Here is a 17,163-nt window from a genome sequence, read left to right as displayed (position 1 = left end):
TGAGCCGTATCGATACGCCTATGCTTCCTTTTAATCTGGTCAAGAGAAAGGAATCCACCGTGTAGTCATACAATATTAATTCCGCGCAGGAAACTTAACCAGCTGTTGCCTTTTTCCTAAAGTGCCAACGTATGGTTTTGCTCAGCCATATGCCGTCCCGCTGCCGCTCTTTTCTCTCCGATTTCACTCCTCGGTTCCCATTGTCAATCTCGTCTTGGCATTTTTATGATCATAATTCTGACGGATGTGTTCCGTGTGAAGTGACTCAGCTGGGTGCGAATGAGGACCATCCTTTGCCTCCTACTGCTACCATTTGGCGAGCAGGAGGGAAAGCAGGGGCCCGTCGGAGGAGGAATGAGAACGCTCGCGTTGACAGCAACCCTCTCTATCTAATTGGGGCAAAGCAAACATGATTAGGCCCAATCTGAAAGATGATCAGTGTCTTCCACCGAGTAGATGTTTCATAAGTCGTACGCGTTCTGCTGCGTGAGCTGCGGAGAGAGGCGGAGCAGCGCCATTCGGTGACAGTGTCAAGCTGCTGTTTTTGACAAATAACATGATGGAAAAAACACATTTAACAACCGTATAACAAGTCTGTTTGTGAAGCACCTTTCAAAACAGCCATTACATGTGGTGCGTTCTTATCTTCAGCTTCTGAGGTGGTCGTACAACAACTGTAAGTACGTAGAAGTTATGCAGGAAAGGTGTGTTGCACTTCATTTTCCAATACGGTAACCATGTTCATTCTATCAAACATCTCTTCTACTGCTTTAACACAATTACTGTGTCATTTTAAACCGTTTACAGTCATTTTTTTTGAGTCATTTGAGTCATTTTTTAAGTCTTGGTCCATAAAATGTCAAACTAAGCAAAGAAACAAAAAAATATTCACATTTAAGAAGATTTAAAATCTGGAGAGCTTGTTTTAAAGGTGCCATATGTAAGAATGTGGCCAAAAACGGTTACTTCATTCAAATTCAAAATACCAAGGTACTTTTAGCTTTCGTTTTCTGACGTAACTGGCAACTCGTGGTTGCTCTGCAGCTGAGACGCTACTTACTGCAATGATTGGTTATATGAACATTATTCCTGAGTCTCTGTGACATATTAGGAGGTTTTTTTGGCCAGTTGCTTTATATTTATTACATAATGCACCTTTAATGATTTAAAAAATCACTCAAACCAATGAGTCGATGATAAAAATAGTTGACGACTAATTTGATAATTAATGAATCATTGGTGCCCTAATTTGATAATATATAAACTAGAAAAGCACTCGGAGAGCACAGACCTCCAAGGCAGCTCAGCCCCCCACAGAATAGCGAATTTCACTTGTTCCTGGTCCAATTGTGGACATTTCATCTAAATCCGCAATTTGTCGCGTTATGTAGCTAACAAACAGACAAACAAACAAACTCTGGCGAAAACATATACCTCCTAGCAGAGGTCAATCAGTCGGCTTAACGCAACTAAAGTGAAATAAAAAGAAGATGGAGATCCAGGCCAAAAATAACAAGAGATGCAGAAAACGCCCGGTCAGCCACACTGTGTGCTGTTGTCCCCGCGTTGCCCTCCGAGCTAAAAATGAAACAGTCACAACACAAAGAAAACCGGTCTAATCTTAACTAAAAATAAAGGGAAAAAAAATAAGCAAACAAACACTGACATGAGTCGAGGTATAGCAAGCAAACAAACAAACAAAGTAGGGAAGAAGGCGCCTCTGCGCTGCTGTAGCCAAGACAGAGAGCGAGCAAACACCAGACACTTCCCTCTTCTAGTCTGTTCCTCCAGCCTCATTTACCCACCAGATTGGGCAGAACATTTCAGGTATGACTCACCTGTGAAAGATAACGTGTAGGCGGAAAGAGTCAGAGAGAGAGAGAGAGAGAGAGAGAGCAGATAGAAAACACACCACCAAGCAAACACCAGCACATAAGAACCTATACAGTCATATATTGGTTAAAAAAAAGAGACGTCCCAGATACAATATCTATTATATATCATGATATTATCATAGGTATTTAAAGATTTAACGTGTCAATGTGAAATCTTGACCTTTTAGCTATTGTGTCAGAGGTGATATGAGCACATTTCATTATCTTTTTGCCCCCCCCTTTTTTTTTTTTAGCAGTGGCGCAGGTGTAATTAATTCCGCATTCAGGGCCATGATAAGTGGGGCTTTGCATTACACGTGTCGTGTAATTTAGATGCGTCGCAGACAGAGTGTGCCTTTTATCTCCTTCCATACCTCTTGCAGATAATCCGGCAGCACAGTGATGAATGCCATTTCATTCTGTAATCAAGAAGCGCCATATCTGAGGCAGGTGAGCGGTAAACAAGCTCCCCCAGTGTTAAACAGTTTCCCCTTTTTCTTTCAATCTCGTCGTGATGAATTTACATCCTGTACCGAGCAGCGCGCGCGAACAACAAAATCTGATGCGTTTCATATGAAGAGGCGTGAGAGAGGTGCTAACTGATGCCTGCTGTGGCCATGAAACACAAATTGCATAGTTCATAACAACACAACTGCAGATTTGCACAGCCCCGCCGAGTGCTGTGAAAGAGGCTAAATGAAGAAACATAATGGACGCTTTTTGTCGCACGACTTTTTACCTCTTCCCTGCTATTCAGCACCGATTCACCCACTCGCATATCCTCGCACATCTCCTGCACACAAACACACACACACAGATAATTTACTTGCATACATACCATATCTGTACAGTTGCTGTTTTGGAGCTTCAAAACAAACAATGATATCGCAAAGCCACAGTAGATAGAGAGACTCCGTTTCGCATCCATTAAGGAGATAAGTTTTCTTAGTGTACTGCACATATACTCATCAAAGCCATTAAATAGCAATGATTGCATTTGCATCCATTAGCCCAAATGATAGTTTTTGTCACTTATGCTAATAGCTGCAGTAAAAATACATTTTGCTTATGAAAGATTCAGTTAATGTTCTTTGAGGATGAGTAACAGTAAGTACTCGTGTAACAAATAAGCTTCTTGCACAGTAAAAGAAAATGTATATTAAGTAGATGCAGGAACTACAACTTCTATATCATTTAACCTTTGAGGGATTCTACTCTATTTGATCTTGAAAAGAGGGGAGGATAAAATAAAGGTCCCGATATTTATGACTGTATTGGGTTTTAAGAGCTTAAAATGACAAATAATACCTTAGGGATCTGTAATGCAACAGTCTGAAGGAAGCTGTACTGTTCACATTCTTACTGTAGGCAACATACAGTATATATCAGGCAATTTGTCAGGCAACTCGCCTCTTCACCAGCTGCATTCAAGATGGCAGCTGCATTATAAGATGGTGGATAGCTGTTGTTGCCCCAGGATATCAAAACAGACGAGCACCAGCAAAGGGAAAACATTTTTACCGCATCATCAAAGATAACTGATAGCTGGCGGTTGTGGATCACTGCCGTAAAAAAAAGGCCTCAAAGTCAAAATAGTGATCAGGTACAGAGTACATACAGCGCATGGTAACTTTTATCGCAATGTCAGAGAAAGTTTATCAGAAACATGAAAACGCGGAGGGGTGGGAGGGGGGGGGGGGGGGGGTACATTATGGAGGTCAAATATATTCAGTCCGTCAAATTGTGTGATATGTTTCTCAATCCTTGTGGATTTAAAGTGCACGGTGAACTCTTGACGGCTTGAAACCGGCACTGGCAGCGCTCATTTCCAGCGTTTGCCTGCCAACATGGTAGTTACACCAAACGTCTGGACTTCTATTGCCAAATCCTGTTGGAGTTCTTTTGTCTTGCAAATTTATGGCTTCATAATGAAACTGAATATTTAATGTCATCCGTCTTAAAGTTTGGTCCTTTTTTTTTCTTTATTAAAAAGTAAATGTACTACTTAAGTCTTGTATTTTTTTTATGTATTATTATTCCCCTCTCTCTGGCTCTGTCTGCTAAGTGTAGGAAACACTTGCTGTGCATCTCCATAATGAAGTCGTTTTTTGTTTTGCTCCTTTTCATTTTCATAAATTATCAGCGTGTTTACCATATGCTTTTTAAAAGCACAACAGATTCATACTTGTTGCTTTAAGCAAAACCTTGCTTCTCCCTCTCCTTTCTCCCTCTCTCTCTCCCTCTGTCCATTTAAGAAAAAAAACAAGGAGCTCACACTGTTGTTACAGCTTATTTTTTCTCTTCAAAATGGAGCTGAAATTGAACCTGAAGAAGACTCCGCACTCTGCACTGAAAAGAAAGCAGAATTTTCCATTTGCCAGAGTTTGTTTTTACGGAAAATGACTATAATGTTTGTTTGTCTTTTTTCGTCCACGCCGGTCAAGAAACTCATTATAATATCACGAGTTTGACTTAAATGCATCATTAAATTGCTCGAGTGTGACCTTGTACTCGTGCGCAAGAGGTCCGCCTCATCACCACACCTTGTTGCAAAAGTGCTTAGCAAAGTGTGCTGCATTATAATTAGGCGTGTTGCCGTTTGTGCTATTATCACATTTTTGTAAGGATGCTACTTTCGGAGGGCTACATCATAAATCATGTCTCTTTGGTGTCAAATCATTTTTAAACAAGATATACGGTTGCTCTTTTACGCTAACATTTCATTCTGACATTTAATGAATATAAAGTATTGCTCAACTATGCTGCAAATGTGTGTGTGTGTGTGTGTGTGTGTGTGTGTGTACATGATCGGGTGGAGGTTGTGTCTGGTAAGACGGTTGATAAACTGCTGTTATCTGATTTCCTGCGTTTGGAAAACACCGCTAACATATGGACGGGGGATTGGATAAATCCTCTGAAGTAGATTCAAGGCAATTTAGTGATGTCTGGTGTCCAGAGAGTGTTTTGTCTGCGAGGAGAATCACCCGCAGCACCTGCGAAATCACAATAGCTCCTCACTTACACATCTGATATCCTTTGGTGACCCTCATCCTATCCTCGCTCGCATCGCCGTGCGTATTTTCGAATGTATATTTGAATCGTGGATTAAAATCCCTCTCAGGTGCGTGAACAAGGCGCATTTGAATATGCTATGAGAGCAGCATTGCTTTGATAATCCCTGGCTTATCATTCACACATTTCATCCCCATCAGTGTCCTTCATTCAACAGATTTGGCAGTATTTTTTAAGCTACCGACAAATATATTCACTTCTCTTATAGCTATCCTTTGTGTGCGTGTTCTCGCAAAATTCCCTTTAAAGCTGCCTCTCCAGAGAGACAACAGAGGAGGTATGTATGTATGAGCTGGATGCCTCCTTGACAACACCTTGGAGGTAAAAAATCAATGTCTGCCAAACAAAGTGAAATGTTAGGCGGCAGCCGATACATGACAGATGAGGCTTAGGGTGGTATTTTCTGAGGTGAATGAAGACTGGAACGCAGGCAGCGCTGTCTGCCTTCGTCAAGCAAAGAGCATTAGGAGAGATTTTGAAGGACAGTGGGTCTGACTTTGCTGACTGCTTTTATTATTGATTAACATGCCGTGGACACGTGTGAGAGCCACTCCCGGTGTGGAAGTGGGGTATGCCGCTCAAAATTAACAATGACTGCACACTAGATTAAACTTTAAAGGCCGGTTCCGCTAATGAATTGTGATGCCGGGCCACTTAAGAGACCTCGCTTTGAAGCGGGGGGGGGAGGGTTGCACGCAAAAAGTAAAGTCATCTTGATTAGAGCGGATCGGTCCTCAGATCCTTTTGTCTTTTGTTTCATAGCATGGGCCAAATAAAAATGCCACGATACGTTCAAATATTTGACAGCTGCACTGTATGGAAGAGTTCGAGTCTGGTTTCCCTCGTGGGGTGGAGCTGAAATAGCAGCGATTGAGGCAGCATGGGTAAAGCTTGGCACATTATCGCGTTGAAACGCTGCTGTTGCTACCTCGTGCGTGATCAGTCTTCAAGACTCCAGTGGTGACCTCAGCTCTGAGCCCTGGGCAGTATCACGTTGCTGAGCGAGCACGCACCGAGCCTCAGAGGGCACGCAGGTTGCGTCTTAGTTCTTCTTCTGAAGAGAAGCGGAGGGTGTTCTGATGGGGAAAAAAAAATCACGAAAAAACACCACAAGCGCTCGGAGGCTGAGCTTTAAAGTGCGCGCATGTACTTGTCCATGTACGAGACTGTGTGCGTACAGACCGTATATTCAAACATGTGCTTGCGCACACATAAAGTTCACCTTATGCCCGCTTGAGGTTATTGACAGCATAAGAAGAAAACCAACAATTGGTCCCGTTGTTATTCCTGTCTCGTGCTCTGCTCTGTGGCCATGAGTAATGCAACAGTGGGGTATGAATTGATAGCCTTAGCCTCAGGAAAGCTCTTTGGAAAGCAGGAGGATTCTCAAATATGTGCTGTAACTGCACCTCTGCAGTCAGACACGGCGAGAAATCTTAGCTGAGAGAACTCGACGTGCGAACGTACGGCGGAGTCGATCGGCAGGAAACTCAAAACCCTCGTCTGCGGGTTGTTTGTTCATTGGAGTTCATTTGTTAAGCGACTTGGGTGGCAAAGCGCGAGTGAGGACTAATATGTCACGGTGCGTCACTGTGCGTTTGTTCTTGTCATACAACTTCATTAGTGTTGTTGATGTGTTTTGTGCACTAGAGAATTCAAAAACATATTAACTAAGCCGTTCCTTCCATTATTCTTTTTCTTTGTTTTTTAGCCTGCTTGTTTTGTGGACTTGAAATAATTGCCAATCAATTGTCAATGAGGGACTGGAAGAATGATTCAAACAATAATTTGTTGTTGTGAAAATAAGTATTTTTCAAACATTCTTTGGCCATGACTTATTTAACATTTTTTTCTGGCTCATATATCACTTAACGTTTTCAAAATTGCATGTAAAATTCATTTAGTTGTCAATGAACTAAGATGTGATTAACTGTTGCACAAACAAGCATTTGGATCATTTTACATTCAACTGTGGGATGTGATGGCTACATTAGATACATCCAATATTGGTAGATCATCTGGCAGACTATAGTTATGCCTTTATTGGTTAATGAAGCAATCAATCAGAATTGGAACAAGGGCCTTTCTGCATGGCGTTTGAATGAACGCCCCATGTGTGCTTGGGTTCGCCTGTTTCCTCTCACAGTCCAAAAACAAGCATACGGCAAATTGGACACTCTAAATTGACCATTTGTGTGAGTGTGAGAGTGAATGGTTGTTTACTAGTTTTACGAAACTTAAGGTATAGGAAATGACATCAGCCGCAGGGGCTACTGGGAGCTAACCGCAGTTAGCATTTGGAAAAGTGATCATTTGCAGGCTCTAGAAGGCACATTGCCGTCATATATAGCATGTATATCCACTGGACAGATAAATCCTCTGAGGCTGGAAGTTTGTGTAGAACTCTGTGCTGCACTGTGGAGCCAAGAATAGAGCTTTTTTTTGTGGATTTTGCGGACTTCCGGTTTTCGGACTGATACCGCTAGTGTGTTCTGACGGCGCCCATGCCTGGTGTAGCGTGATAAAACAGCTCATTTAAAATTACTCCACACCTTTGGGCCATGCTCAATCCATATCCGACCTGTCCAGGGTTGACCCCACCTTTTGCCCCATGTCAGCTGGGATTGGCACCATTGACCCTCATGTGGAGGATAAAGTGGTAGAAGATGAAGATTTTTTTGCATCTGGGTATATAATAGCTACATGATACCAACTTTTGCGGACACTTGTAAAACCATCATCCGTGGTAGAGTATTGTATTTTTTTTTTATCTTGTATTGTGACATTTCAATGATTCTCAATATGGTGTAAAGGATGCGCACGGTCTAATTGGACTCCTCAAGTTTTGCTACAAAGGAAATTAAAATTTGTCGTCTGTGAGAGTGGAGTGCATCCAGTAGAGAACAATATGCCAACAATTAATCAGAAAAAGATAGACTTTCACCCTCTGTAGATGGATTCTGCTTCCTTTGTCTGGTCTCCCCACAAACTGAATGATTTTCACAGGAAATGCAATTATAGCAGCAATTGGAAGAGTCTATGCCACTACAACCATGAGTGGTTTGTTTTTTTCCTGCAACCATTTTCTCAAGTGATTAGGGAAGCAAGCTGTAAATGAATAGGGAGGCACATGAATAGTTCTCCCCGAGTACACATGTCACATTTCTGTGACCCCTAAGATGCTGCAGGCAACAATTTTTTGTTTGTTGACTAATTCAAATCTATATTTCCACGGACAGCTATGTTACTCACACTTCAGCAGCGCTGCTCTGTTGTTATTCCTGACACTCGGAAGTTTGGTGAGCCTACAAATCGCTTCAAATCTGTCAGCTTGCTTTTGAATATTTAAGAAAAGAAAAAAAAAGAAAGGAAAAAGGGGTGGTCCAAAACAAACCAGGGATTCATGTCGTCTGCTTCACTTTTCGACACCACAACAAACCAACGGTTACTGAAGGCAAAAGCCATTCCAGCCACCGCAGCAATTTAGACGGGAATGAATGACTCCCTTTCAAAGCCGGTTTCAGTTCAAACACGGAACACGAGAAAGATCCAAAGCTGGTGACACGTTCTCAAAGGGAAGCCAAAACAACCTTTCAAAACAGATTCAAGTGCCGAGCCGAGACACATTTTGTGTGCCTGTATTTCCCGCCGTCTGGTTGCTGATTTGTTTGGATTGGTACAGTTTTGAGATATCGATGCTTGTGCTGTGTTGCTCAGTGATCAAAAAAGGTGACAGAAGGAGGCCGGTGGCTGCTGTTAGAGTGATTATAACAGCACATCGAGGGCGCAAACAAACTGGGAGGCCAAGAATTCCGAGCAGCATGACTGATGCAACAGGGACTGCAGAGGGAGGGATTGTATATTTATTTATGCTGCTGACAGCAGACCGGCGAGGTTCATTATTTTTTCAGTATTATGAGCCATGTAATTGACAGTAGCCATAGTGATAAATCAGTTTTTTTTAAAGCCGCTGTAATGAAAATTTAAATTAACAGTAGGTCAGATGTGCTATTTCGCAGGGATTGCTAATGAAACCAATAGACACGACTGTGCAGTTCACCTCTTCTCTATTCAGCTTTTTAGCTATTCACTTTCCACGCCGTATATTATCATATCATTCTTTAGTCCAATCAAACAAGCTGAATCCTAATGTTGCTTCGTGTGGCAGCACTTTGTTCAAATTCCTTATATCTTTGCATACCAGTGGTGAAACAAATAAGGCAGAGTCAACTATTTTTATAATCGATTAATCGATCTGGCGCTTTTTCATTACTAAAATGAGGTTTCAGCTTCTCAAATGTGAATATATTCTTCATTTCTTTGCTCCGTATGACAAAGACATCATTAAAACGGAATTGTTTTCCTTTGTGGACCAAACCAGATGTTTGAGAAACTCATCATTTCCAGGTTTGACAAACACAGAGCAACATTTTTTTTGGTTTTCTGACCAAATAATTACTCATTTAATCATGAAAATAATTGTAAGTTGTTAAAATAAAGTAATATAGGTTTTAATAATGTGCATCTGCACAGCTTCTGGAATCAGTGACACGCATGGCTCTTGGTGTTTTGAAGTGCATTAATGATAGGGCCTCTATTAAAAGGCAGTGGAAACATTAGTTACATGCAACAGGCTGTGTGGCATTTTTTTTTTAGCCTTTTGACAATTCGTCTTTTATTGACAATGAAAGTTATTATACTCACTTTAAATATCAATTCATTGCTAAGCTCAGCGGGAAATTAACTTAGGGTGAGTGGCTGTTGAAGTTAATGACTGTGGGAACACAAATCAAATGTGAAATGTGCTTCAGAAAAAAAAAGTGAGAACTGGCACACCTCCCCGTGGACAAGTTTTTAACTCTGCTATTAAAAAAATTAAAAAAATACACTACCATGTATTTTTCAGTGCCAGGCTGTAGAAAGTACAGTTTTATCTAGGTGTGTTATCATAACAAACAAAGAAGCCAAAGCTGTCTACACATGAATAAATACGACCAAGTGTTTTGTCAGCAGGCTAATTGTCAAAGCAGCTTTTGAGAAGGAGTCTAATTGCTATGCAATCGGAGAGCTGTCAGAAAGAACTGCTAAGCAGTCATCATCTGTATGATGATCTGCCATCTGTAGCAATGTCTGGGTGTGATGGAGCTACAGAGAGAGGGAGAGAGAGGGAGAGAGGGAGATAGATAGATGGACAAACAGTGATGTGAGTCTGTCTCCAATCACACAGTGCATCTTTAACTTTGTGCACCACAAATCACACAATGTAAACGAAAGCCAGGGATAGAATAAGCATCAAATGTGATTTTGATTGAATTGCCTGTTGTGTACAAGGGAGGTGGTGGTGGTGGAGGTGGTGGAGGAGTAGCACTTTATGTACGGGGCAAAATGGAAAGATGTCAGTCTCTGTAACGCAATGATTATGTAACCCCTTGAAATATTGGTTACATCCTGGTTACCCCGCAAGAGAGTCGTCTCAAGAGAAATGTCTGTCTTTTGATCTGATAGAAAATCGGGAGGAGAGTGGGCAAAGCTGTGAGAGCGGTGAAAGTAGATTCTGGCTGGAAGTTTGATGGGATTCACACAGCTTCTTCTTCTCCTTCTTCTTCTTCTTCTCTCTTTTTCTTTTTTCTTTTTCTACCCAAGCCCCTGAAAATTGCCAACTCTCTTTGCAGAGTAAATCCTCAAAACTCACCCAGGGCAATGGTTTTTCTATTGGTCCCCAATTCCACCTGTCACAGTTGTCCACCGTCCCCTCTCTCCATCCCTCACCACCTCCTCACACCACTTTCAAGCCTTTCACTGGAGGAGCTCCTGTTTTCCTGAGGAACACTGCCACTGCCTTCAGAGCTCCGGTGGATAGAAAACCAGAAGCTTATATAGGAATTAATTTATTGATTTGACATATATAAACATCCAAATGGCATGTTTTATTCAGGGGTTCCATCCATTATTCATTTCATATAAAATAAAACGGGGGATGTTGGTCGTGGTCTGTCTTTTTGTTGTAATATATCCTCGGAAATTTGAGCTTTTGGATTTTGAATATCTTTTAAAAAATAAGGAAACCGTGGCCTGCTCTGTGATCTTTAATCTTGATAGAATCCTCACGATTGCACACATACTACAATTTACCTATGGACGAAGGGCGGCCCAGTCAAAGCAAATGCCCTTTTCGATTCCATTAGCACTCGCATCAGTCTCTTAATGGAGAGTAAAATGGCACAAGACTTTCTGCCGCACTACTTACACAATGAATATGAAAAGGCTTTCACCGAGCTCGCCAAGTTTAGTGAGTGCAAAACGGCTTTTAATTGTGTCCTGACTCAGTGTTGGAACAGTGTGCGCGGTATTCAAGGATTGTCAGCGCTTTAATCGAAAAATATGTATTTCTCAAAAGGAGCGAATATCATAGGACACTCATTTTCATCAGGAAAAGCTGGAGATGTAATTAAAATTTTAAGAGAAAGCCTCTTATGTCAAAAAAAAAAAAAAACATCCATATACAAATGTTTGGATTTAAATAAAAATAATAATGTTCTCTCAGGACATTGCATATTAATAGATACCCATGGGTATTTTTGGTCCACAAATACTACACATCCCAGTGCACTTGTCTCTCGTAAAGAGGAACCTCTTAGTGCAACTGAAACATTGAACATACATCTTCTCCTGGAAGTGTTTCTGCAAAAACACAGAGGCGTCATAAAGCATCATTTGATAGATATTGCAAGCATCATTAAGAAGGGAATGAGTCTGTCATTTTAGCGCCGGCATGCAGTATTAATCACAGAGGTCCTTTTAAAGCATGTTGCTGATGGAGACGATGACAAGCTGATGTTGAGGAATTATGCAAAGGAGGCATCCGTCTTGATCTGATTTCAAAGCAGGGCCCCATAAACCACACAGCTGTTTTATCTGCCTTCCCAGTCACTGAGGCTGCACTTTAAAGGCCATCTTAATTCCCCGTGTGCCTCGGCGGAAGAGAGTGCCAGGCATTCTTAACGGCGCATTGTTTAGCGGGGCTTATTTACAGAAACACACACCATCCGGCGCACGTGATTCGGTGGATAATCGAATTCAAAGTGCCACAGAAACCCCAAAAAGTGCACATTTTAGCTCAACTTAAAGGAAGCACTCTGTGCTGCCGCGCTAATCTACGATTTACTGATTGTAGTGCATCACATGCTCACAGTGTTGGTCGAGAATTTGAAAACCCACTGTGCCGTTACATTATTCAGACTTACAAACATCTCCTGTGTGCAGGGGGGAATTGAGATGCTTGAAAAAACAAATGGCGTCACATTTTAAGGGGGTCTATACATATATTTATTTATTTATTTTGGGGGAAATGGAGATCATTAATCCAGGCTTTTAAAACTTAATTGAGCTTAAACTCTGCAATTTATGCAATTAAGAGTTTGATAGCGATGTTGAAACCCAGACAGAGAAAGTCAAACCTTTTCTTGTTTGTTTGGAAAAGTCCAATTTAACAAAAATCAATTATGGCACCATTAGATCTTGACCTCGAGATGACAAAGATAAAGGGGACGATAGATAAAGAAAAAAAAAAAACTTTGAATTTTGCATAATTAATCACTCAAAGTTCAAAAGTCGGGTTTCAGATATGAATATTTCAAAGGACATTTTTTTTGTCTGTGTTGAAAGATTTTTAAAGGCTGAGGTGATTTTATTATGTGGCTGATATTTAGAGCTAAGTGGGTATATTTTGCCGGAATGTAAAGGTGAAGGAAAAGATTTCATACCAGTTCTCAACGGTGTTACTTTGCACTTTCTCTGCGTACGCTGAAGTTGGTCCAGCTGCTGGATTCTGTACCATTACATGTCAACAGTATGAGATCGAAACAAGCAAGTGAGAATTAAATATTTTCATTTCTGTCCTGCTGAAACCGGTGAACTGTCGCATAGCAACCTTTCTGCAGAGCACAAAGAACTGCACATGAAAGCTTCTGAGAATCAAGACAAATATTAGCTTGAATTCATGTTTTGCCCACTTTTGTTTTTGCACATCCTCGCTGCAAAAATGTTTTTGTTCTCAGACTAAAAACTACAACTTACCGCATTTATCATTGTGTTCATCAGAATGGAAGAAAAGGTGAGCTTAAGTTTTATGAAAGGGGAAATAGTTCTGTTTTAATTGATGCCTCCGAGTCTTTTAAAACCTTAACTTGAGCTGTCTTGTTGTTGTTTTTTGTAAATGAGGTGGAAGATATTGGGTCCCAATTCAAAGCGGATTCCTTCCACTTCTTATGTTGATTCTGTGGCGTCTTACATCATCGCTCATGTAATTTTACATTCCTATTGACTCACTGGCCTCTGGTTCCTTTTACAGATGGCCGTGAAAGTGCTACGTTACAAAAACCTACCTTGGACACCCTTTTTTTTGGCTGTAACTTCAAACTGTCTGTCTTTATACTGTTCTTGGAGAAGGGGCTCTCAAAACCAGAGCCACAGGGTTGGTGTAGTGGTTAGCAATCTATTGGCAGCAAGAAGACCCAGGTTTGTGGTTAGAAAACAGGCTTTTCTGGCATGGAGTTTGCATTTTCTCCTTGTGTGTGTGTGTGTGTGTGTGTGTGTGGTTTTCTCAGGGTTCTCCAATTTCCTCCCACAGTCCAAAAACATGCAATATGGGGATCAGGTAAATTGGACACTCTAAATTGATTATGAGGGTAGATGATCGTTTCTATATGTGTGGCCTAACCCTGTGATGGACTGGCGATCTGTCCAGGGTGTGAACCCACATCACGCCCTGTGTCAGCTGAGATTGGTGCAGCACCCCCCCCCCCCCCCCCCCACCACCACCACCACCACCACCACCACCACCCCCTCCATTGGATGGATGGATGGATCTGGAAACAATTGATGAACAGTTTTCATTCTGTTTGTCGAGCACTTGAATCAGCACTTGTTAAAGTTTCTGTGTGACCTATTGCTGACTGCATGAAGATTTACTTTTGGATTTCAGACTGAAGTTGGAACAACTTTTTGTACTTTGCTCCTCTTGAGATTCCACTCCCTCATTGACCCTGTGTGGTGTCCCTCAAGGCTCAGTTCTTGTCCTCCTTCTGTTTTCTACAAACAAGTGCTCTTGGCTATTCAGTCTCTTTTTCTTTATTAGTTTTATTGTGGCCATAATAATATTAATTACTGGGGTCATACTAATGGTAGCAGCTCTCTAACCTTGTTCATATTTGACATATTACCTTGAAAACATGACAACACCACTCCTGTACTTGCTCTCTGTTAGATTCCATATTGATTTTTTGAAATTGTATTGCTCATTTTTTTTTTTTTTTCTGTTTTAACTGTATTGCTCGCTCTTGTTCCTACCTCTTAGATTTACTGACCTGGTGTGTTTCCTCTTGACCATTCAGATCTGCAGATAAAAGCCCACGCGTTGCTCTGAGGTCACAGCCTGCTGAACACTGTTGTCTCTCAAAGTTTTTTCAAATCCTTTTGTCTAAAACTTTCCATTGTTCGGAGATGTTTGACATCGGCGCATATTGTCTTATTATTTTTCTTGTTTAAAGTGCCTCTTCATCTCTCAATAGCAAACCTGACTCACCATGTCGTGTCAACGCCTTTCAGCCGATACACAGCATTTCTAGTATTAGGTTCTTATATCCATAAGCTTTGTGTGTGTGTGTGTTTTTTTGTGCAAAATTTGCAAACTGTGAGTTTGATTCTGTTCAGGGAGTTTTTTTTTTGTTCCCTCAGTTCATTGTGGGAGTCAGATTTGCTGCATGTCAAATCCTTTGAAGTTTTTTTTTCTTTTTTTTTTTGGTGGGGAAGGATTTTAGTGTATTGCACTTTCACCTAAAACATGGTTCATTCCAAGTCACAGTTCAGTCATTTCTGTTTTACACTTTAATTCAGCTGAAATTGAATTCAAAATTGACCTTAAAGCTGTGGTTTCAGAGGGTACGCGCTATGTGACTCATCTCTGTTCTTGCCTGCGACAGCCCCCGACAACCCATTGTTCACCTGCACCAAACACGTATATACTTTTTATGGGTTTGAGGTCGGTCGTTGCACCGCACGTTCGAGCTCTCGTTATGAGCGGTGCAGCAGTGGCAAATCCAAACAAGGGCAATCAAGATGTTTACCATTAGATCAATATGAAAACATGAAGACGAATGGTTCAGGCTGGTGCAATATATGTCCTGTGTCTTTGTTTGTGATGGATAATGGTCGGGCTAATTGTTTAAAGGCATCAAGTAGAAACATAATACGATGACGCCGATGCAGGAGAATAATTATAAACATGCAGCCTTTTTGTGTTCTATGAAAGAGGGATTTAGTGTGTTTTTTCAAGACACTGCTTCACTTATTTCAAATCTAGTTTCATTAGTTAATATGGAAATAAGTTATATCATTCTCTGTAGGAGTGTGTGCTGATTATTTGAAAGAAAAAGAAAAAATCCTTCTGCTGGGAAGTGAAGTGGAGCTTGTGGCTGTTGTGGGCTCATAGAGTGGAACAAGGCCCAGAGGTGAAGTAAAAACCGCTCGTGTCGGTAGATAATCCACATTTCTATTAGCCTATTTAGCACTTTTCTAATAAGGCTCACAGTCTAGCCGCCTAGGAGGTGTGCACGATGCCTTGTAGTCATTATCACTATGTCATGGCAGACTTATCATTTTCAAATGCAAATGTAACACCTGATCTGAGGAAGTCCATGCGTTCGACGTCTGACGGACTGACTTTTTGATCATTTTTGGTGTATGAGTGAATTGGTCTTGATTGGGTTTGATCAAAGTCTAGAAGAACAAGACGAGACACAAAATAACAGCCTTCCTTTGCTCCCGGTGATTCTGCTTTTATGGTATTTATAGCCACATGCTGCTGCTGTGTAATTGCAGTCGGGAATCAGTTAATCTCAGATTGGTTTGCTGCACCGACAGTGTGCACCCTTGTAACGCCTCAATCTGCTCCGCGTCGTTCGCATCCTCATGTGTCAACAGTATTGTGTCAACAGTATCTCTGTCTGTTCGTCTGCCTGTCATTGTTGTGATGAAACAGATGTTGTGGGATCCATTATGTCACGTTTTAAAAAAAAGAAACACTGAGAGTAATCAGTCACAGCGAATGATTGATACAATCTCCGTATTACAACTTCAACTTATGAAGTGCAGCGCAGGTTTTATTATTTATTATTTATTATAGTATGCCGTATATTTCGTATGCATTTCAGTTTAAATAAATGAGATATGTAATCTTCAGCTGTAGCCTAAAGGTTTTTACCCCAAAGCGGTGGAAATGATGTCCTAGCAGTGAATGGCATATACGTTTCCTCCTAGCTTAGCGGAATCAAATTCAAGGCTCATTTTTATGCACTGAACATCTTCTTGCATGCACAGAAGGGCACAGTGTAAAGTGGAACCGCACAGACAAGGACGAAACACGCATGGTCATTAAAGGCTCTTTTCAAAACACTAAATATTCTCTTTTGTTCTCTTTTGCCAAATACCAGTGACCATGGCTTTTAAGTCCACACGGTCTTAATGCAAGGTTAAGCAAGAGAAATTTAAATCGTGCGCCAGAAACCATGACAGCCAGTGTCCATATGGTCGGAATTTAACTCCTTTAGGGCTTTGAGAAAAAAAAGCTCATGCTGTCAATGCAAAAAACAACAACAGCTCCCTAAAAGACAAATCTCCCATGTTTCACAATCCTCTCCAAGCCTCTGTGAGGAAAGAAAGACGATACCCATTTGGGGCTCATTGGAGCAAATCAGAATTGTCAGCACTGTGGATTTTTACCTTTTTAAACAGGGAAGATGGATAGATAATCACCACATGCCATTCTGGGGGCCAATTACACAGCTTTGTGTGAAATTGGAAAACCTGTTCTCTCAGAGCTCTAATGGATGTTCTGGTCATTAGTTATTTGAGAGTCTTCACTGGCTGTAATCAAACGTGAAACATTGCGTTAAGCGCCCATAAAAGAACAGCTGCCTCTCTAAGTGACCTTCTGTTTAAGAGAACCCAACTGTCAGCCGTTTGGCGTTTTGCGACAATTATTATGTGCGTCGCCATAAAAGCAACACTTATTCCCCCTTCTTTTTGCAGTGGTTGCATCTCATTTTAATGTCTTGCTCGTGGTTGTATTTACTTTTTCGGGTCTGGTGGGTGCGTGCATGTTGTCATGCCTTGCATCCAAGGCAGATGCCTATTCTTACCCATCTGCTCAGCAATCCGG

General features: G+C 41.2%; 1 protein-coding gene across 1 annotated transcript in view; it reads left to right on the top strand.

The window, feature by feature from the left end:
* LOC310929073 (teneurin-3) overlaps positions 1 to 17,163 on the top strand; it is a gene marked incomplete at both ends in the record, with an annotated part of 158,391 nt that overhangs the window by 39,928 nt on the left and 101,300 nt on the right. The window lies entirely within an intron of this gene.

This window comes from Microchirus variegatus (assembly GCF_963457635.1).
Source record: "Microchirus variegatus genome assembly, chromosome: 6".
In the NCBI taxonomy this organism is placed as follows: Eukaryota; Metazoa; Chordata; class Actinopteri; order Pleuronectiformes; family Soleidae; genus Microchirus; species Microchirus variegatus.
This window is presented reverse-complemented; position numbering and strand designations above follow the sequence as displayed.